Below are 22,533 nucleotides of genomic sequence, written 5' to 3'. Positions count from 1 at the left end.
TGCTGCTTCACATATTTCTTTTGAATGCAGCATTAGGTAAAGGCGAAAGATTGATGGATGTCAATGCTCAAAAAGAGAACTAGCTTCCAAGTTGTTCTATGATCCATAGTGGTCCTGGTCATTAAAAATCTGCCAGTACACACAGCCTCCATGTGGGATGCCTGGGTTAAGTGGTGTCTTCTGCCATGAGATAGTGTGTGGCTGTCATAAATAAAGACAAATACAGCACGCTCATGGCCATGGTGTTTGAAGATTCAGCAGGAGGTTGGTTTGCCTTTCAGGAAAACTCCAGGACTGGGTGATGGGGACTTCCATTGATGGGAAATTGCTTTATGTCCCTTCTCATTAAATTGGATCCCACATGACCAGTGAGCTCTGTGTTTAAACATAGCCTGCTTGTTCCTTACTCTAATTTATTTTAGATGTATTTTAAGGGGGAAATTTTCTTATAGGACAATAAAATATTTCCAAATCTAATTTTGCATTCTCTCAATCAGCATCTCTAACAAAATCAATTCTATCCAGCACAGTTTTGTGCTCATTTATTGAAAGAAGCACACATAGAGGGAACTGCACTAATAGGTGTGCAGCTCAACTGAGTCTATATATTTACATGCATATATTCCTATAGAACATTTCCAGCTCCCCAAGGGTACCTGAGTGCTCCTCTCCATTCAGTATCCCTCCTGCATGCAGCTGCTGTTTTGACTTCTATTGCTATAGATAAGTGTAAACCAGTTTCTATTCATTCAATACTCATCTAACTTTTGCCTATATCTCTCTGCTCTGGGCTTTAGAAAAATAGCTCTAAGTAGTGTTTACTTATTATTCAGTTGTTAAAACCTATTTTCTTCTTTTGGGTTTTCCTTTGGTTTTATACCTGGTACTACATATGTTGCCATTTTTAAAGTAAAATATTTAGAATTGAGAAACTTTTGAAAAGATGAGTCTGCAAGGGCAGCGTAAAGGATTAGCAAAATAAGGCCAAAGTGTGTGTCACTCATTCAAAGCCCACAGTGTTCCAGGCTTCCAGGGCCTCTGACAGGAAAGGTGCTGAGTCTACCAACCCTGGCTCACCAACCTTAGCATCACCTGGAGCAGAAGTGAGGCACAGAGCAATAGCGGCGATCCCTTATGATCCTCAGTCTGTCACTGAATCCTGAATTCTGGAATCATCATTGAAAACGGTCATAATTTCTACAGCCTCATAGCTAAAATAAGGCTGTATGTGGGTCCATACATCCACCTATAACTCCTAATTAATGCTTTTTAGCTTTCTAAAAGTCTTGAGACAAAGCAGTGTAAGTTGTCCAGTTTGGTGCTTCGCTTTCAAAATCATTTTGGATATTCTAGCTTATAACCACATACATTTTAGAGATATCTTGTTAAATTTCCTTAGAAACTTATTAGATTTAATTTGGAATTACCTTAAATCTGTGGATCACTTTGAGGAGAATTGACGTCTTGACAATATTGAGCTTTCTAATCCAGTAACAAAATACATGTTCTCATTTATATAGATCTTTTATAATTTCTCTCAGGAATGATTTATAGTTTTCATTGTATAGGGCTTCAATATTAAATTCAAGGTTTTATTAAATTTGTCTCTGGTTATCTCCTGGTTTTGGCATAATCATGAATTTCCAAAATTTTATTTTTTAACTGTTTATTTGCATATAAGTCATTTTATTTTTGTATGTTGACTTTGTTCCCTGTAGTCTTGCAAAAATAACTTATTAGTTCTGCTATTTGTAATTTTTTAAGGATATTCTGTGTGACACATTCATGTCTCTGAATAAGAATAATCCTGTTTCCCCATTTCTATTTTGTATTTTGAAAATTTATTTCCCTTGCCTTATTTCAATGGTTGAGATCTCCAGTATAAGGCTTAGCAGAACTGTGAGAGCAGAAATACTTGACCTTTTCTTAAACTGAGAGAGGAAGTTTTATTCTTTCAAATTCTGTATTAGGTTAGATTAGGTTATAGAAGGCTTTTTTTAAAACTAATCCTAATCTTCTGATTTTTAAAAAATATAATGAATACATTTTGAATTCTCACAAATTATTATTTGCTTCTGTTGAAATAATCATAGAGTTTTTCTATATTGCCTGCATGTGGAGAATTTAAATGATTGTGGTTTGAGTGATAAACCAACTTTGCATTCCTAAGAATAACCTCACTTGACCTTTAAGTACTAGTCTTTCTATATATTTCTGCATTTGTTTTGCTAAACAGTAAGATTTTGTAAAGGATTTTGCATAAATGTTCTTAAGAGTCATAGCTACACTTGCTTGTACTATCTCTGGTTTTGGTAATGAATGGGGCCATGCTGGCCTTATAAAAGGATTTGCAAAATGTTTTGTCCTCTTACTTAAAAAACTATTGCATAAGATTGGTATTACTTTTGTGTTAAATATTTGATGGAATTCACCAGTGAATCCATCTAGGACTTAGATTTTTATAAAAAACTTTTTATTTAAAATTTAATTTTGGGGTAAAGGTTATTTTAATATTTTCCTTTTTGTTTCAATTTTGTTTTCATCTTTTGAGGAATTTATATACTTATTTAAGTTGATTTTTTGACAAATTTATTCATAATATATTTCATTATTCTAATTTCTAATTTTTAATTTTTTTAAATTATACTTTAAGTTTTAGGATACATTTGCAGAACATGCAGGTTTGTTACATAGGTATACACATGCCATGGTGGTTTGCTGCACCCATCAACCCCTCATCTATATTAGGTATTTCTCCTAATGTTATCCCTTCCCTAGCCTCTGACAGGCCCCACTGTGTGATGATCCCTTCCCTGTGTCCATGCGTTCTCATTGTTCAACTCCCACTTATGAGTGAGAACATGTGGTATTAGGTTTTCAGTTCCTGTATAAGTTTGATCAGAATGAGTAATAAGAGTTTTTTAATTTTACTGATGTATTCTAAGATCAAGCTTTTGCTTTTATTGATTTTCTATACTGTTGCTCTATTTTCTATTTTGTTGTTTCAACCCTTATTATTTCCTTACTTATACTTATTTTGGTCAAACTTGGTCTTTCCTTCTTTTTCTAGCTTTTTAGGTAGAAGCTTATCATTGATTATGACCCATTTACATTTAATGTAATTTATGATATTCTTGGGCACATGATTAGCATTTTATTGTTTATTTTCTATATGTGCCATATATTCATATTTTCTTTTTGCCTCTCTTCCTGACTTCTTTAACATTAAATGATTATTTTTAATGTTATATTTTAATATTCTCCACTTTTAAATTATTTGTTAAATTTGTTTTATTTATTTATTCTTAATAATTGCTCTAGGCTTTCCAATACACATATTTAGCTTACCACAGGCTACTTCTAAATTATATTATAGAGCCACAGGTAAAGGATGAGAATAATACAAAATTTACTTTCATTTTTCCCTTCCAACCTATATGCTAATGTTTTCATATATTTTATTTCTATATATGTCATAAACTTCAAAGTACAGTCCTATTATTTTTGCTTTACACAAATAGTTCTAAAAGTGCAGTCTGGGGTCTCCTGTGGTTCATAGGATCTTTTCAGGGTATCCATGAGGTGGAAACTATTTTCATAATTGTAAGACACTGCTTACACTTTCATTCTCATTCTCTCAAAGGCTACATGATATACGATATTGCAACAGACCAAATGCAAAAGCACATATTATGCTTTAGCTGCTCCTTATTAAGTCTGGAATTGAAGCGATTGGCAAAATATTTTTTAAATGCCATTCTCCTCACTAATTGTTTTTCTTCCTTGAAAAATATAGTTACTTTTCTTAAAAAGATATTATTTTTTGTTAATATAAAATGGGGTTATTATTACTAGTTTTAAACAAATAAATGTTTTCATTAATAGATATTATTAATAAATACGTCAATTTTAATTTCTAATACAGAAAATATTAGTAGATGTAATCCACATCAACAAATTATCCAGGATCCTCAACAATTATCACAACTACAAAGGTATGATGAGACAAAAGTGTTTGAGAAATTCTTCTTTAAACTGTTAATTATATTTTAAATAGAAATCTAAAATACTTGTCTTATTTACATAGATATTTATCATTTCCAAGTCTGCACATTCCTTTATGTATATACAAATTTTAACGTACTATAATTTTCCTTCAACCTGAAGAAATTTCTCTATTATATCTTGTAGAGAAAGTTGGCTAAAAAAGATTGCATCTGATTTTGTTTGAACTAAATTATGTCTTTATTTTGCCTTCATAATATAAATTTAGCTAGATTTAACATTCTAGGTCATTCCCCCACCCCCCTACCCTGCCTGCCCATCACTTTGTAACATTCATTATATTATCCTTCCCTGCCCTCTTCCAGCTACGGAGAATTATTATTTGAGAAGGTCAAAGTAAATTTCATGTTAAGAAAAGAAGGTAGCTGGAATGAGAGGATGGATATTAACTTCATATTTAATACAACATGTGCATCTGCCCTTTTTACCAAGTCATGGTCTATAGGCAGAAGCTAGGGTATGTGAAGTCGAGTTGTATTATTAAGTTTATAATCTTCACATAACCTCAAATCTATAAAACCTTTGTTCAACAGTCCAAAGAAATTTAGATGAATTAAAACTCTTACTTTAGTCAATGGTACTGTGTGGTTTGAGAAATAATCAGTTGGGTGACCTTTCTATTTTTTTCCTGATATTTATTCTGCTAAAGTGACATAAAAAAACTTTATTAGAAAATGAAAATTCTTTATAGAATGTCACATTATTATTAAATTGTTTACTTGGCATTTAGACACAGGTGTTTTCTTAGAAATTTTAAAGGGGATTGAGCTTTGCTCCTTTGATGCCGACAACTTTGACTCTATTTTAGCACTAGATGCAAACCCGAGCTTCCAGAAGACAAAAATGCAAACCTACTTGCTGGAAGAGAACAAGGTAAAGAACCTACCTATTACTATCAAATACCAAACCAAAATTATAAGAAAAATGTAGTAAAATCCAAACTTTAAAAATATATGCATGTTTAACAGAGTGTGTGCTAGGTATAGAAGCTCAAGGCTGCCCCCTTCAGAGAAAGCAATGCCTTGAAAGAAAGGTGAAAAATCAGCTTGAAGAGAAAAAAACCATTCTAATAGATCTCAGATGCATTTCAGCTCTATGTTGTAGGATTTCCTATTCATAACTATTCTATTGGTGTTGATATTTCTAGGAAGGCTGTGGCATAAACCAATGCACAATTACTCCCTGCGTCCTTAGCAAAGGGCAGATGTGATTTGCTGAGAGCACATACATCCAAGCCCTAAAAGCTTCTCACCAACCAAGCACCCTACACTCTTCTCAACCACTTGCCTTCACTCCAAATGCCTCCTCCCTGCCTCTATCCAAATTTTACTCAGTATTTAGGGCCCCCCTTAATCGGCAGAACCTTCATGAAACTGCCCCATAGAATGCTGATGGTATTAGTGCTCTTTTTCTCAGCAGTGCGAAATAATGCTGTTTTATATGCTTTAAGACTACGTTGGTTGGCTATTTACTTGTCTGTGCCCCTCCTGAGCTGTGCAAAGGGGTTACTGTCAACACCACTAGCATGTGGTACAGATAGAGCATGGAGTTTACTGGGGACAAGCTTAGGATCAGAGAAGTAGGAGGCACACACACCCTTGAACTCTCAGTACCCAACATCATAGTCTTCACACCTATGGCCAACAAGCTGGTATACAGCGCCTTCATGTCTCTGATGCTCTGCATATGTATATGGCTTGGGAGCATGGAGCACTTGTGTAACTAGTACCAATGGATGCTCTCTGTTTAAAAGTGGTTTTGTCAGGAAGAATTAGCAGTGGCTGGTATCAGCCTGTTCTATTGAATTAACTCTGACCTGCTGAGCCACTTACCTCATGAACTCCTAGAAGAATAGAGAATCTAAACCTTCAGAGCCAACTAGATTTGTCCCCTTGGAAAAAAAAGACCTTGGACTTGTTTATTTTTATAGCCCTAGGTTTAGCACATAGGCATGCAATAAATACTCTTTATGAACTGAGTGAACATCAACACCAAAAATATAGTTTACACTCAACTACTGTGGACAGGAGGACCCTGCATGTGAAACAATACATTGACTAATGCTTGAGGTCTATAAAAATTCACCATCATTTTGCATCAGAATATTCCACCAGATTCCCCTCTGGGTTTCTCAAGACTCATTGTTTGATCTACAACCCAACAGGTGAGTGGTATCAGGCTGTCCACTAACATAGTGAGACTCCACAATCTCCTATCCTTGGGCTGAGAACATTTTTCAGTACCTTAGCCTTCCATGAGCCCCTGGCATCCCCTCATTTGTTCATTTGGCCTCACTGTTTTGCACACTACTGCCTCCAACTTACCAGCCTCAGAGATTGCCATTTCATGACTTTTTATGCTGTGCTTATTCTTGAAAACATTCCTGTGAATAACCAAAGGATAAGACTTTTTCCTGCAATTTTACCATGTGCTTCTAGAATGTAAGTAAACACCATGGAGTCTGTTAACAAGAAAGATGCAGTTCCAGCTATCAGACAAATTATAGGCCCTGCTTTTTGGCTCTGGCAGGTCAAAGTATTTTCAAAACTTCAGCAGAATAAAGAGAACAAATGTAGAACATGTTTGTTGCTGTCACAGCAGTTATTCTAAAGTTTGAGTGCTGTTTGGTTTTGTATCACCCTATTTTAGAAGGCATGAACCAAGAGCAAAGACATAAGCAATTGCATTTTGAAAGGACAGGAACACTGGGGAGAGTATACTGACAACTTCAAATTCGAATTAGTCTAGGATCTCATCAGACAGAGCCGTGCCTGTATTCTTCGGTTATACAACTAGGGACACTTTTTCTTGCAGTCTGAGGTTCAGAAAATACCTGATTGATATTTAATTGGGAATAATTTCTCATGCCTTTGTCTTAGTTTACTCGTGGCTTCTGTATTTTTTGCAGTCTCAGGTGGAAGTTCCTGTTACAAGCTAAATTTCTTCATTAGTAATATATCTTCATTAGCAAGCAGCTATGGTAAATGAAACTTGCTATCTTAATTTTTAATGTAATTTTGTGCCTATGATCTCAGCTAAATGCCATCTACTTAGTTCACTGTCACATGTATAAGCTAATAACCAAATCTCAGGTATGAAATGTTAAACCCAATAAAATAAAACCTCAGTGGGGGAAACTGACTTTCTGTGAAGCTTCTCATACAGGTTATGTGGGCGTTGATGCCCAAATCAATGACCACTAGATTGCAAAAGTACATCCTGCTGCTTTTTTTATGGCTGTCATGATAGGCAAAATCCCTAGAAAATCTGTTATTCTCAGCCCTAGAATCATAAAACTCTGAAACACATTGAAATCTGTAAATCACATTGGCCAAATCCCAGAAATTGCCAAATAAAGTCATGAACATGTTTTATAGCTGTAACACAAGAAAAATAATCTCTTTTTGGTAACTCAAACATATTACTGTATTAGGATCATCATCATCAGCGCATATTAGACTAAGTTACTCGCAGCAAGCCACCAGACATTTTCAAAATACCCCACGGCGGTTTCAGAAGTTGAGTGACAGTGCATTGGTCAGAAAAAAACTGGTGGTGCTTCAGCAACAAACAATTCTAAAATCTCAGTTGTTTTAAACAATTCACGTTTGCTTCCAGGTTATACAGTGAAGTCTGGCAAAGATACTGTGCCTGTAATAATCAACGCACTGCCAAACTGAAATAATCAAAAGGGTCAGATTTCTATTTTAAAGAGTATTTAATCAAAAAGCTAGGAATGATCATTCTGGGATGCACCACTACAGAGAAACAGGGATAGTGCTTAGAAGTTAAAAGCCAAATTCTTGCTAACAGGAAGAAGACAAAGAAATATAACAGGATGACAACATTTTTTATACAACGCTGGGCTTATGAGTTACAATAAATTAATTATTCAAAGTTTGTTTTCTTTTCTCCGTGGCTTGTTTCTTTTGTTTATACCTGGTTTTCATTTTATTTCCAATATAAAAGAGTGTATTTAACATTCCATCTTAAGTCACTGTGATAACCACGAAGGCTGTGTGAAAAAGGTAAGAGGATTGGAGAGAGGCAGAGAAAGGTGGCAGAATAGAAGGCTCCACTGATCATTCCTCTGGCAAGGAAAACAATTTAACAAATATTTACACAAGGAAAGCACCTTCATAAGAACTAAAAATCAGATGAGTTCTCATAGTACCTGGTTTTAACTTCATATTGCTGAAAGAGGCACTGAAGAGGTAGGAAAAACTGTCTTGAATCACCTCTAACATCCCCCGGCAGCGCAGTGTGGTATGGGGAGCATCTCTGGGCACTGGCAGAAGGAGAGCGCAGCAATTTTGAGGCATTGAACTCAATGCTGTCCTGTTAAAACAGAAAGGTAAACCAGATGAAACTCAACTGATGCCCACCTACAGAGGGAACATATAAACCAGCCCTAGTCAAATAGAATCACCAGTTCCAGCAGTGAATTTAAGTTCCTGAAAGCCTCACCACCGTGGGTTAAAGTGCCCTGGGGCCCTAATAAACTTGAAAGGCAGTCTAGGCACAAGGGCTGCAAGTATTACATGAGTCCTAGTGCTGAGCTGGGCACAGAAACAACAGCTTGGGTGCATGTGAGCTACTGAGACACTAACCAGGGCAGCTAAGGGGGTATGGCATCACCACTTTCCTAACCCCAAGCTGCACAGTTCATGGGCTCTAAAAGGGACTCTTTTCTTCCACTTGAGGAGTGGAGAGGGGAGAAGAAAGAGGACTCTGTCTTGAATCTTGGATACCAGCTCAGCCACAGTAGGATAGGGCACCAGTCAGAGTTGTGAGGTCCTCTTTCCAGGCCCTAGCTCCTGGACAACATTTCTACACATGCCCTTGGCCAGAAAAGAACCTGTTGCCTTGAAGGGAAGGACCTTGTCCTGGCAAGATTCATCACCTGCTAAGGGAAGAGCACTTGACCTCTGAATAACCAGTAGTGATAGCCAGGTATGTTGAGAGCCTTTAGTGAAGCTCTGAGACTTGCTGGTATCAGTTGACACTCAGCACATTCCTAGCTGTGGTGGCTATGAGGCGAGATTCTTTCTGTTTGAGAAAAGCAGAGAGAAAAATAAAGGGGACTTTGTCTTGTACCTTAGATACCAGCTCAGCCACAGGGGAGCAGAGCACCACCTGGGCTTTTGGGGTCCCCTACACAAGAACTTGTCTCTTGGACAGCATTTCTGGACCTGCCCTGGGGCAGAGGAGAGCCCACTTCCCTGAAGGGTGAGTCCAAAGCCAGACAGCATTCACAAGTTGACTCAAGAGCTCTTGGGCCTTAAGGAGAACATTAGCCATAGGCTGGCAGTGGTACCCCTTGTAGAACTGTGGTGGCGGTGGCCATGGGATGGGGCTCCTCTGCCTCTGGAAAGGGGAGGGAAGAGTGGGAATGATTGTGTCTTGTGGTTTAAATGCCAACTCAGCCTGCAGTATGGTAGAACACCAGGTAGACTTCTAAGGTTTTGACTCTAGTCCCAGGCTCCCGAATTTGCCTCTGGACCTGCCCGGAGACTGGGTAACTTGCTGCAAAGAAGGCAAGGACACAGGCCTGACTGGCTTTACCACTGGTAGAGTCTGAGGGCCTTGAGTGAACATAGGCAGTATCCAGGGAGTGGTCACAGCAGGCCCTGGGCAAGACCCAGTGCTGTGCTGGCTTCAGGACTCACCCAGCACAGTCACAGTGGTGGTGGCCACAGGGCTGCTTGTGTCACTTAACACCCAGCTTCAGGCGGCTCTGAACAGAAAGAGAGACTGTTTCTTTGGAAGAAAGTAACAAAAGGGAACAAGAGTCTCTGTCTAGTAATACAGAGAATTCTCTCGGATCATGTGCAGGACCGTCAAGGTGGTACCTATATGAGTCTGCAAGAACCACAATATTACTGGGCATGGAGGGCCTCCTAAAGTAGACACAGCTTAAATCACAAACCCAAGTCCTTTTAATAATAAAGATCAGAGCAGAAATTAATAAAATTGAAATGAAAAAAATACAAAAGATCAACAAAAAAGTTGATTTTTTAAAAAAGTTTAACAAAATTGACAAATCCTTAGCCAGAGTAACTAAGAATAAAAGAGAGAAGACCCAAATAAATAAAATCAGAAATGAAAAAGGAGACAATACAACTGACACTGCAGAAATTCAAAGGACCATTGGAGGCTACTATGAGCAACTATGTGCCAATAAACTGGAAAATCTAGAATAAATGGAGAAATTCCTAGACACATACAACCTACTAGGATTTAACCAGAAATAAATCCAAAACCTGAACAGATCAATAAAAAGTAATGAGATTGAAGCCTTAATAACAATTCTCCCAATAAAGAATCCTAGGACCTGATGGCTTCACTTCTGCATTATACCAAACATTTAAAGAAGAACTAATACCAACCCTACTCAAACTATTCCAAAAAACTGAGGAGAAAGCAATACCTCCAAACTCATTCTATGAGGCCATATTACTTTGATACCAAAACCAGACAAAGACACATCAAAAAAGAAAGCTACAGGCCAATATCTCTGATGAATATTGATGCAAAAATTCTCAACAAAATACCAGCATTAACTGCAATCAATACATGTAGAAAGATCATTAATCTTAACCAAGGGGGGTGTATCCTTGGGATGCAAGGTTGGCTTAACATATGCAAATCAATCAGTATGAAACATAATATCAACAGAATGAAGAATAAAAACCAGATGATCATTTCAATTGATGCTGTAAAGTATTTGATAAAATTTAACATCCCTTCATAACAAAAACCCTAAAAAATGGGTATAGGAGAAACATTCCTCAACACAATAAATGCTAAATATGATAGACACACAGCTAGTATCATACTGAATGGGGAAAAACTGGAGCCTTTCCGCTAAGATCTGGAACATGACAAGGATGCCCCCTTTCACCACTGTTATCAACATAGTACTGGAAGTCCTAGCTAGAGCAATCACACAAGAGAAAGAAATAAAGGGCATCCCAATTGGAAAGAAAGAAATCAAATTATCCTTGCTTGCAGATTATATGATCCTATATTTGGAGAAACCTGAAGACTTCACACACACACACACAAACACACCACAAACTTTTAGAACTAATGAACAAATTCAATTATGTTGCAGGATACAAAATCAACATACAAAAAATCAGTAGCATTTCTATATGCCCAATGGGGAACGATCTGCAAAAGAAATCAAAACTGATCCCATTTACATTAGCCACATATAAAATTACATATCTAAGAATTAACTTAAGGAAATGAAAAATCTCTACAATGAAAACTGTAAAACACTGATGAAAGAAATTGAAGAGGACAACAAAAAAATGGAATGATATTCCATGTTCATGGGATGGAAGAATCCATATTTATAAAATATACATATTACCAACAGCAACCTACAGATTCAATGCAATCCATATTGAACTACCAGTGAAATGCCTCACAGAAATAGAAAAAAAAATCTAAAATTCATATAGAACCACAAAAGACCTAGAATAGCCAAAGCTACCCTAAGCAAAAAAAAAAAAAGGAGGAATCACATTACCTGACTTCAAATCATACTACAGAGCTATAGTAACCAAAATGGCATGGTACTGGCAGAAAAACAGAACAGAATAGAAAACCCAGAAACAAATCTATGCACCTACAGTGAACTCATTTTTGACAAAGGTGCCAAGAACATACACTAGGAAAAGGACAGTCTTTTTAATAAATGATGCTGGGAGAACCGAATATCCATATGCACACACACACACACACTCAGAAAATGAAGCCCTTATCTCTTGTCATATTCAAAAATCAAATAAAAATTGATTAAAGACTTAAAGTCTGCAGACTATCAAACTTTCTGCAGACTAAGAAAAGTTTGGGGAAAATCTTCAGGACATTGGCCTGGGCAAAAATTTCCTAAGTAATACCCTAAAAGCACAGCACCAAATCAAAAATAGACAAATGATATCACATTAAGTTAAAAAACTTCTGTACAGCAAAGGAAACAATCAACAAAGTGAAGAAATAACCCATAGAATGGGAGAAAATATTTGCAACTTAACCATCTGACAAGGGCAATAACCAGATATATAAGGAGCTCAAACAACTCTACAGGAAAAAATCCAATAATCTGATCAAAAATAGACAAGAGGTCTGAATAGACATTTCTGAAAATAAGGCATAAGACATACAAGTGGCAAACATAGGAAAAGATGCTTAAGATCATTGATCATCAAGGAAATGCAGATCAAAACTACAATGAGATATCATCTCACGCAAGTTAAAATGGCAAAATGGCTTATAGCCAAAAGCCAGGCAATAACAAATGCCACTAGGGATGTGGAAATTGGGAATTTAAGTTAATACAGTTATTATGGGGAAAAGTTTGGAGGTTCCTCAACAAAAAAATCCAGCTACCATATGATCCAGTAATCCCACTGCTCGGTATATACTCAAAGGAAAGGAAATCAGTATATCAAAGAGATTTCTGTATTTTCATGTTTACCGCAGCACTGTTCATAATAACCAAGATTTGAAGCAACCTATGTGTCCATCAACAGATGAATGGATAAAGAAAATGTGGTACATATACACAATGGAGTACTATTCAACTATAAGAAAGAATGAGAGGCTGTCATTTGCAACAACATAGATGGAACTGGAGATCATTATGTTAAGTGAAATTAGCCAGACACAGAAAGACAACCACTGCATGTTCTCCCTTATTTGTGGAATCTAAAAATTAAAACAATTGAACTCATGGAGATACAGGGTAGACGAATGGTCACCAGAGGCTGGAAAGGGTAGTGAGGGGTGGAGGAGAGGTGGGGATGATTAATGGGTACAAAAATAATAGAAATAATGAATAAAACCTACTATTTGTTGGCACAGCAGGGTGGCTATAATCAATAATAACTTAATTGTACATTTTAAAATAACTAAAATAGTATAATTGGATTGTTTGTAACACAAAGGATAAATGCTTGAGAGGATGGATATCCCATTCTCTATGATGTGATTATTATGCATTGCATGACTATATCAAAACATTTCATGTACCCCATAAATATACACACCTACTATGTACTCACAAAAATTTAAAAAGTAAAAAATGAATGATAAGAGGGAAGTTAATCTATAATGAAAGTCAACAGGAAGAAGGAAGGATCTTCCCTGGCATCCTTCACCATTTACATCATTTTACAAAATAATGCAGGTAAAAGACTTAATTCAGATAAACAACAGCTTACAGCTGCCTGTCACATGACTTGGGCCTTAAAGTAATTTACATTGCTTTAAGGTTCAAAAAAACTGTAGAGTTCCAATAACTTAGATTTTGAATTACTTATTTTCACCATCTGGGCTAATGAAAGCAAAAGCTACATCCTGGTAGAAGTTACCACACTTGCTGCAACAGGTTAGGGAGGATGTGGGAAGTGACATGCTGGCATTTAGGGTGTCTGCCCGGCAGGTCTGCGTTTCCTTCCACTCACATGGCAATGGCAAAATCAGATACGCACCAGTCAGCCAACTTCTAAAGGGGCAAGGAAATATAGCCCTGCCATGCCCTGGGAAGGAGGACAAACACATATCTGTAAATGTCTCCAATGATCATGATGTGGGGAAACTGTTGGTAGAGAATGCAAGTTGGGAGGCAAAGGCACAGTGACCCAGTGTAATCTTTTCAGTTGACAAGTCAAAAAACTGTGTGGTGGTGGAGAGACCTGGGGCTTTTGGGTCAGCCCTCAGATGGCCTCAGGGCCTTGGTGAAATTATTAACTCCTTGGGGTCCTTTTGATTCCCTAGGAATTCTGCTTCTTATATGGGTAAAGTAAGGACATCCTTGGAGAGAGGAAAGGTACGTGAACTTAGTAGACATCTCATTGAACCTAGAAAGCTCATTTCTCCAAAGCGAATTGGAAACTTGAAGAGTATGTGTGAACAGAATTGCCATACTATTGTTACTATTTTTAATTAGTTTTGGAATCAAGTCTCAGAAGACAAAAAGAATCTTTGGAACAATTGCCTGACACTCAATACCCACCTGGCATGAAATCAGGGACTCATAATCCTAGTTAAACCTTTTTAACCTTCTAATATCCAGTACTAGTCACAGACCAGGTAAACCAAAATTCTCTGGGTGTGGGGCTCAGGCATGGAAATACTTGACCCCAAGATGTATTTTCTGTGTAAATTCCTGAACACAGATTCTCTGTGATATCTACCCAGGGACCAAAAGTACAATGGCAACCATTAATGTTAATTGTCAGAAATGCATTCCAGGTGAGAGATGGGTGATCTCCACAGTAACTAAACTTCAAGCTCTGACTTCCAGGGTAGTATCATATTAGCGCTCCTGGCTCATATACATTCCTGCCCACAACAAAATGCTAGTTATCTTCCTCAGCTGACAAACTTATAATAAATGATTGCTTTTCAAACAACATTTTATTTATTTAGCCTCTTGCAAATATAAGGCTTAAACTATTCAACCAGATCAGAGAATTCCTTCTCATGGAAGGTCATCAAGAAAGTGTGGGTCCCACTGACCACATTTAATACATTCAAAAGCAAAATCCAAATATTGAGGATTTTTTTTCAACGTGATTAGCTACTGCTGTGACTTCTAGTTTAAGTCTACAGGAAAAAAAGTAAAAGGAAGAGCAGAACCGCTGTCCAGGCATGACAGAAGAAGTGAGTCTTGCTAACCTCAATTATTCTCCAGCCATGTCATTGTCTCTAACAAGGGAGTGTGGTGTGTTGGTTCAGACAAGCAAGAAATGTCGCATGTTTTCTCACAAGAGACATACCAGGCAGGCTCCATGAAACAGCCGCCTCTAAGCCTCTAGCAATGCCAGGAAGGGATGAGCACCTGGAAACCAACTGCCACTGAGATGGGGAACCTGTGGCAGCTACAGCAGATGGGAGTGCGGCCCAAGGCTTTTGCCTTGACTATGCCAGTAGCCCTCAGGTGTCCAGGAGGCTGCAGGTGGGCTGGGTCATCAGCCAGTGTCTGTGCAGGACAAACCTCCACACATAGGTGAGTGGTGTCTGCATTTGACAGTGAGCTGGAGGTGGGGGGTCTTCATAACACATCACCCAATACTAACATCTGTAGCTCCAGTGAGTCTTCTGAATTTCAGACAGGCCACCTAGTACTTATCCTAGTTCAGCTCCATGGTTACAGTCTCCTAAATTATTTCATTCCAAATCCCCTTCCCTGAAGTCTCTACTACACCCTGCAACTGGGAAGTTCCTTTGTTTGATACCAATTTGATCATGCCATTTCCATGGTTGGAAGCTTTCATTGGCTCCAAACTACCTGTCACAAGAAATGTGGAAGTGCCTCTTCCTCCTCCCAGGCAGAGGCTGAGAATGCAAGGGTGTCTGGGCAGGAAGTCAGCTGGTCCTTGCAGGTGTTCCCCTTGAAGCCCCAACCAGGTTTCCTGCAAGTGAGGAAGGGACCCATTGCAAGTCAATGAACCCCAGTGGTTCTGCATCTCATTTCTGGCCAGACAGAAGGGCAGGATTTCATAGCATGGGATGAAGAAAATAACACTAATTACTCATTTACTTGAAAAAAATCAACTGTCAGATACAACCATGAAAATTATGGTAGAAAACAATTTCTACCACCTTTGAGAATTGTTTTTGACAGGTGTTTGTGTGTGTATGTGTGTGTATGTGTGTATGTGTGTCTAATTTGTCAGTCTCCATTGAAGCATTTGGAAGTACACAACAGCATGCATGCTGTAACTCACATTTGACTAGGGGCAGAGATAAGGGGCCCTGATCTCTGACAGGGCTGGATAGGGATTGTCCCTAGCATCTCTGTCAGCCCTAGGCTCTGCAGCTGGAACTGGAATGTCGAAACCCTTTATGGAACATTCTAGCACCTGCAACGCCAGAGTACATCTGGGGTCTGACTGGTACGCTTGCTTCTGGGAGAAGATATGGGTTATAGAGCAAGCCCATGCTGATGTGTTTTGACAGCCATTTCTGGAAAGATGGGTAGAGCCTGACCCAGCAGAAGTTGAGGAATTGCCTTTGCTCCCCGAGTCATGGGGATGTGAACAGGAGAAAACACTAGGAAGTGGGTGTGCCCTGATGCACCTGTAGGGCCTTGGGTTGGTGGTGCTACAGGGAGTTAAGGAAGCACAATCAAGGCAGGCCAGATCTCCCCACCTTGGAAGCATTCTGTGTGGCTTCATCACCAGGGAAAGGGCAGTGGCTCAGGGAGGGGCAGGGGGCTGTTAGGTAAGTGGAAGGATAGAGAGAGGATGAGGGAGGGCAAAGTGGAAAAGGCATTGAGGGGCCAGGGAGGAGCTGGAAGGGCAGGAATGGGTAGGCAGGAGGAGAGGATCAGATGTTGGCTGGGAGGGGCATGTGGACCTGACGAGCAAGTGCCAAGACCGGACACACGCTGGAGGGCTGTTCAATACACTCTGGCCCCTTTTTATTCATGACCTGGCAAGTGTTGGCCTCTGAAGAAAGGAGAGGAGGATGCTTGGATCATCATGTGTCTACTGAATAATATGGTCTCTGTAGTTGGGCTGTTGAGGCCATTTGCAACCTGAGCCCATAACCCCACTGTTCTCCCACACATTCCCGAAACCACAACTGTGTTAAAAATTGGTGCTTTCTCAACGTGCAAAGAACTTCTGTCCTCTACAGCTTTACAGTGTCTAATCTACAGATTGATGCTTTTTCTATCATTCATATGTGACCATTACACATATCTACAGCCTTTAACAAGCTCCATGTCCCCTTCTCCATGAGCTGAACTTCTAGGTCAGGTTGTTTGTGGCAACCTCATGAAACGTAGAGAGACCTTCTATTCACATCACTCATTAATATCTGTTTCCTACTAGATCACATCTCCTTTTAGGTTTGGGAATATGCCCCACTTTTAATTGCCAATTGTAATTAGAAATGTGAATTGTAAAATTAAAATAACTTTAGTTGAAGAAGCTACTAAAATTGCCATCATTTAACATTAAGGGCATTTTTCATTTCTAGTACTAATTCCTTAGAAAAAGACAGTTGAATTGTGTTTGCTTCATAGTCATTCAATGGTTTTCCTTTAGCTATAGGATAAATTCAAATGGCGAAGTACATCATTAATGGTTCTACATAACTTGATTACATCTTTGCTTCCTCCTCTTTCTTCAACCCACACATCCCCAGTAATCCAGAAACACAACATCCAAGGTCCAAGATGGAAGAACCCTTTTTGCATTATCTGAGGCCATGCTTCTTAAAGCCTGAAGCCTCCATGAAATAAGTTTCCTTAAGTTTCCTTAGCATAGAACTCCTTTCATTATGTTTGCCTGGCTTCTTCTCCCCTCCCCTCCCCTCCCCCTTTCTTTCTTTTCTCTTTTTTTGAGGCTGATCTCAAACTCTACTGCTGTGGAGATTTCTGCTCCTGTCACCTTCCTTCTGTGCCCACAAGAGATGCTCCCATCTCTACATAGCACATATCTCAATCTGACTTGTATTCCAGTTGCCTGTGTAGATAGCCATCTCCCCTGATAAAGTATCTTTCCTTTGAGGAAGCGATGTTGCCTTATTTTGCTGTTCTGTCTCTGATTCAAAATTACTAAATAAACAATTGTGGGTTGTGCAAACTTAAATAATGAGATTACCAGAGGATTTTTTAAAATGGTAACAGCTGCTGTTGATATGGGGGAAAAACAAGCATTAGAGACTGATTAAAGATTTAAACATGGTAATTAAGGATTTAAATATAAAGTAGTAAATCATAAAAGTTCTAGGAGGAAAAATATAAGTTCATAGAGGATAACATGATAAGGATTTTCTAAGTATAATACTAAAGGTTAAAACCTTAAAGAAAACAATTAGTTAATTTTCATTTCCAAATTTTTAAATTCAAACATTGATAAAGCATGATGAAGTGAATAGAAAATAGACACCAATATTTGCATTTTCATGACAAGCTTTCAAATAATAAATGATGAAGTGCTAGTAGAAAAACTACGAATGCATATGTATCAGTTTGCTATGCCGCATTAGCAATGTAAAGCGGACCGGGAGCCTAAACCACAGAAATGTGTCTGTCGTCTCACAGTTCTGAAAGCTGCAAGCCTGAGATCAAGGCGTGGGCAGTATTCGCTTCTTCTGGAGCCTCTCTCCTCGGCTTATAGGTGGCTATTTTTCTCCCTGTGTCTTTACAAACCCTTTCCTATGTGTGTGTGTCTGTGTTCAAATTTCCTCTTGCAGTCATATTGGATTAGGGCCCTCCTTACTGACACTATCGAGTTTAACTTAATCACCTCTTTAAAGTCTCTATCTCAAACAAGGTCTGAGGTACTGGAGGTTAGGAGTTCCATATAGGAATTTGAGGAGAAGATGCAATTCGGCTCATAAAAATACGGGAGGGGGCCGGGGAAGTGCTGGGTAGTGAAGGGCGGGGTCCCCGGTGAGTACTCCACCCTGGGTCCTGTGCCCACAGACCTAAGTGAGGACAGGCATTTCTGTTTTCATGCCCAAAAAGTCGCCTTTTGGCCCGCCACGCCCCCCATCCTGTTCCCATAGTAACCTGAGACCTGGTAGGCACAAATACAGGCGGCTCGACATCAAGAAGAGCAGAGGAACACACCGGCAGACACCAGCAGACACTGGCAGACACCAGCAGACCCCCGCAGACACCAGCAGACACCCGGAAGACCAGACGGCAGAAGAACGTGGACGCGGAGGGGAGTTCAGCTGGGGCAGTCGGAGAAGAGTCCTGCTTCCGGGCCGCCCAACTCCAGGGGAGACCATCTTCCCACTCCATTCCCCTTGCTGAGAGCCTCACCCTCCAAGCCCACGTGTGATCTGATTTTTCTGGTACACTGGGCAAAAACTCGGGATACAGAAAGCCCTCTGCCCTTGCAATAAGGCAGAGGGCCTAATTGAGCTGATTAACGCAAGCCGTTTGCAGACTGCAAAGCTGAAAGAACACGCTGTAACACACACCCACGGGGGCTTCAGGAGTCGTAAACTCTCACTGCCAGACGCTTCCGCGAGGTGGGAGCCCAAAAGCATTCCCCACAACCTCTGCTCCTGCCTGCCTGCATGCTCTCCCCAGGGGTTTGAGCAGTGGGGCACTGAGCAAGTGAGCCACACCCCTGGAATGTCCTGCAAGCGGGATAAGGGAACTCTCCCGTATCAATAACAGTATGTTATTATGTTATTATGAAATTACCCAATAACAAATTTAAATAATAAAATGAACTAAACCTTTGTTCTTTCACATTATTTATTATTAGGTTAGAAAACAAACAAAAAGAAAGCTAACCCGTGTTGGCTTACTAGCTTCTAAGGTGAGGCTGTTGGAACTGGCCCCCTGAAACCGCTGAGGAGTGTCTGAAATGATGGAGACTTTTTGGCGGTCTCGTTACATCTCCTAGCAAAAGCCATTCTGTGTGCACATCCTCTGACCCAGCCATTACACCTGCTAAGGCAGAAATTGGCCCAGTGCTCCGAGATGTGTATGAAAGAATGGCCACCATGGTACTATTGTTTATTTTATTTGGAATTAACTGTGACAAATGAGAATAATTAAGAATGTAGATATTCTCCACAGTGAGTATTGTAAATCAGTCAATCAAGCAAAGCATATAGGGTGTGTAGTCAGCCCTCCGCCCCACAGCTGTAGCTCCTAGAGCTACGGGATGCTGTTTGGGAACCTGATGCTGTTTTGTGTAACTGTGGGTCTCTTCTCTCACCACCAGGTGCCTTGGCATGAGAAAGGCCCAGAGTTATGGCATAAGCCTTGGGAGCAGGGGTCACATCCCAAGGAGCTAGCAGGAAGTCTCCTACCTGGCTGGTGAATTGGTAATTGAGACTGCATTATGTGGAGCGACAGCAAACAAAGGTGTATTTCTTATACACGTGTATCTGTGGGCTGAGATTCATAATCATAACAGGTGCTATAGGACTGGTAGTTTGTATCCCTCATAAGTTGAAGCCAAAACTCTTATGTTGAAACTGTATGCTCAGTGCGATGGTATTTGGAGGTGGTCTTTGGGAGAAGATTAAGTCATAAAAGGGGAGCCTTTGCTGATGGGACTAGAGCCCTCATAAGAGAGACCCCACAGAGCTTCTATGCCCCTTCGAATATGTGATGATACACTGAGAAGATGGTTATCTATGAGGAAATGGTCTCTTACCAGATACTGAATCTGCTGGAGCCTTGATCTTGGACTTCCCCAGTCTCCAGAACTGCAAGATATAAATTTCTATTGTTGATAAGCCACCCATTCTATGGTATTTCATGACAGCAGCTTGAAGGGGAAGACATCAGGTATCACGCAGTGCAGAGTGGCATCATGTTGATCTGATGAGTGGGTCATATCAGAATTCTGAGACAAGAAAGCTGCCCTGTTAATTTGATTCACAAATGACAGGATTTCATTGAAATGGTTGTTATACTTACACTGCATATAAACAGTATGAAACCCAGACATCCACGTAATAGTAATTAATTTGGTGGTTATAAATGGACAGTTTATTCAAGGTTGCCCCCTCACAATTTAATAGAAATGTATTCAAAAAACATTTTAATGGTGTTTAGAAAGAGGGATCGTTGAATAAATTCTGGGTTTTGGCCACTCAAAATGTGGTTCCCGGACCGTGAGCCCAGCATCCCCTGAGGGCTTGTTAGTGGTGCTGTGGTGTGGGCCCACCCCAGACCTCCAGAAATGGAACCTGCACTTTAATAACATCCAGTGGTGACTCCTAATCCCAGGAAAGCATGAGAAGCTTAGTTCTGGGAAACTACTCTCAGTCAGTTGAGAATAGTGAATGAGGGCATGGAAGACCTCTGGCAAAATGAAAGTCATAAATGGCAGTTACATTTGAGCCTTGGCTTTGGAACAAGAAAAATAGACCAGGGAATATGACTGCTTAATATGTGTGAATTGAACTGTATATGGTGAGTCTCAAAGTTTTCTGCACATTAAAAGTTCCTGGGAGGTTTTTTAAAAACACAATATTTAGTCTCCCACTTACCAGACCTGTGGGGTGCAACTCCCAACAGTGGTATTTAAAACTCTCTACATGATTCCAGCCTGAAGTTGATGCTGAGATCTGCTGAACTACATCACTTTGCCTTCTCCTGACCCACTCAACCATCATGGAAAACTACGAGCTCCTTATAATAAAATTGTATTTGAAATCCTAGAATGAAAACCACCACATGGAACATGCTATATGCATATGTAAACTGACATCTTCATTTGCTCTGGTTTTACCAGTCACTTCTTAAACAAATAGCCATTCATATCATATATTTCACTCCATAATTTTGCCTTTGACAAACAATTCTGAAATATTTTACATTCTAAGTTCTGAATAATTTTCACTAAGATAGGTTCTAACTAAGCCTTTAATAGTATTTAATGTTTAAAGTTATATTCTTTCTGTGTTCTGAGTACTTCTGAAGATTACTATCAGAACTTGCACGTTGTAAAAATACACAATCTGGGGACAATTGTAGCTATATGAGTGGCTAGGCTTCTGCTTAACTGTGCACTTGTAATTGGCAAGCTATTTTGCTATAAGAAAGTAGAATAGAAGGGGAAAGGACCTGCTGACTGGGCTAAGGAGAGGTGCACTGCTCTGTAATGGTCAACTTTCTGAAGTTGCATTAAGCAAATGTATACATAGCAAAAGCACAGACAAACTGAGAAGAGCTGGTATAGATGGGTCCCAGGTGCTCCTTCTAAACATTCTTCTTCAGTGCACAATATACTTGAATGTGGGCTTCCGTGTGCCAGATTTTATAGCACAAATTTATGCCCAACTTCTGTTGTATTGTGAAGATCACAAAATACACAATGGCTACCAGATCTATTATCTGAGAGACTTTCATAGGTGACACGTATTGTAATTTGATTCAAGCATATAAGCAATAACAACAAAGCCAATTAAGGAATGAGAACAATTCAGCAGGAGAGAATCATTTCAACAAGATTCAGCGCAATTGTTAATGAACATTAAGTCATGCGCCAGAGACCTGAATGCTGCGACTTCAGGGTTCGCTCTTACATTGGATTTTCAGCTATGAAACAGAAATAAAAGAGAAAGGTCGATATCTGTTTCCTTTTAGCTCCCATTTCATTTTAGGTTGGGTATATGTCCTATTTTATTGCAAATTATGATTGGAAATACAACGGGTAAAATTAAATAACTGATTCTATAGCAGTTATTAAATTGGTACCTATTAACAGAAAGGCCAGCTTTTCATCTGCAGTACTGATTCCTTAAACTACACTCAATACATCTTGCTTCCCAATCATTCAGTGGTTTTCCTGCTCAGCCCTTTGCCACTGTGTCCTCGCTCAGTGATATCCATTCTCCACTCCCACTTCAACAGAATCCTCGTAATTTCACCACCCTTTTTCCTACACTAACACTTTATTAGAAAGGAACTATCAAGATTATTCATACCAACCTGTAATTGACTGATAAACCAAT

At 39.3% G+C, this 22,533-nt stretch overlaps 1 long non-coding RNA gene across 2 annotated transcripts in view; it reads right to left on the bottom strand.

Moving 5' to 3' along the window:
* LOC117980210 (uncharacterized) overlaps positions 1 to 22,533 on the bottom strand; it is a 273,563-nt gene that overhangs the window by 223,803 nt on the left and 27,227 nt on the right. For both annotated transcript variants that reach the window (XR_008625315.2, XR_008625314.2), the window contains exon 2: positions 8,240 to 8,403. This is a non-coding gene — a long non-coding RNA (uncharacterized LOC117980210). The remainder of the gene's footprint in view (positions 1 to 8,239; positions 8,404 to 22,533) is intronic.

Source organism: Pan paniscus, chromosome 4 (assembly GCF_029289425.2).
Source record: "Pan paniscus chromosome 4, NHGRI_mPanPan1-v2.0_pri, whole genome shotgun sequence".
NCBI classification, from domain to species: domain Eukaryota; kingdom Metazoa; phylum Chordata; class Mammalia; order Primates; family Hominidae; genus Pan; species Pan paniscus.
This window is presented reverse-complemented; position numbering and strand designations above follow the sequence as displayed.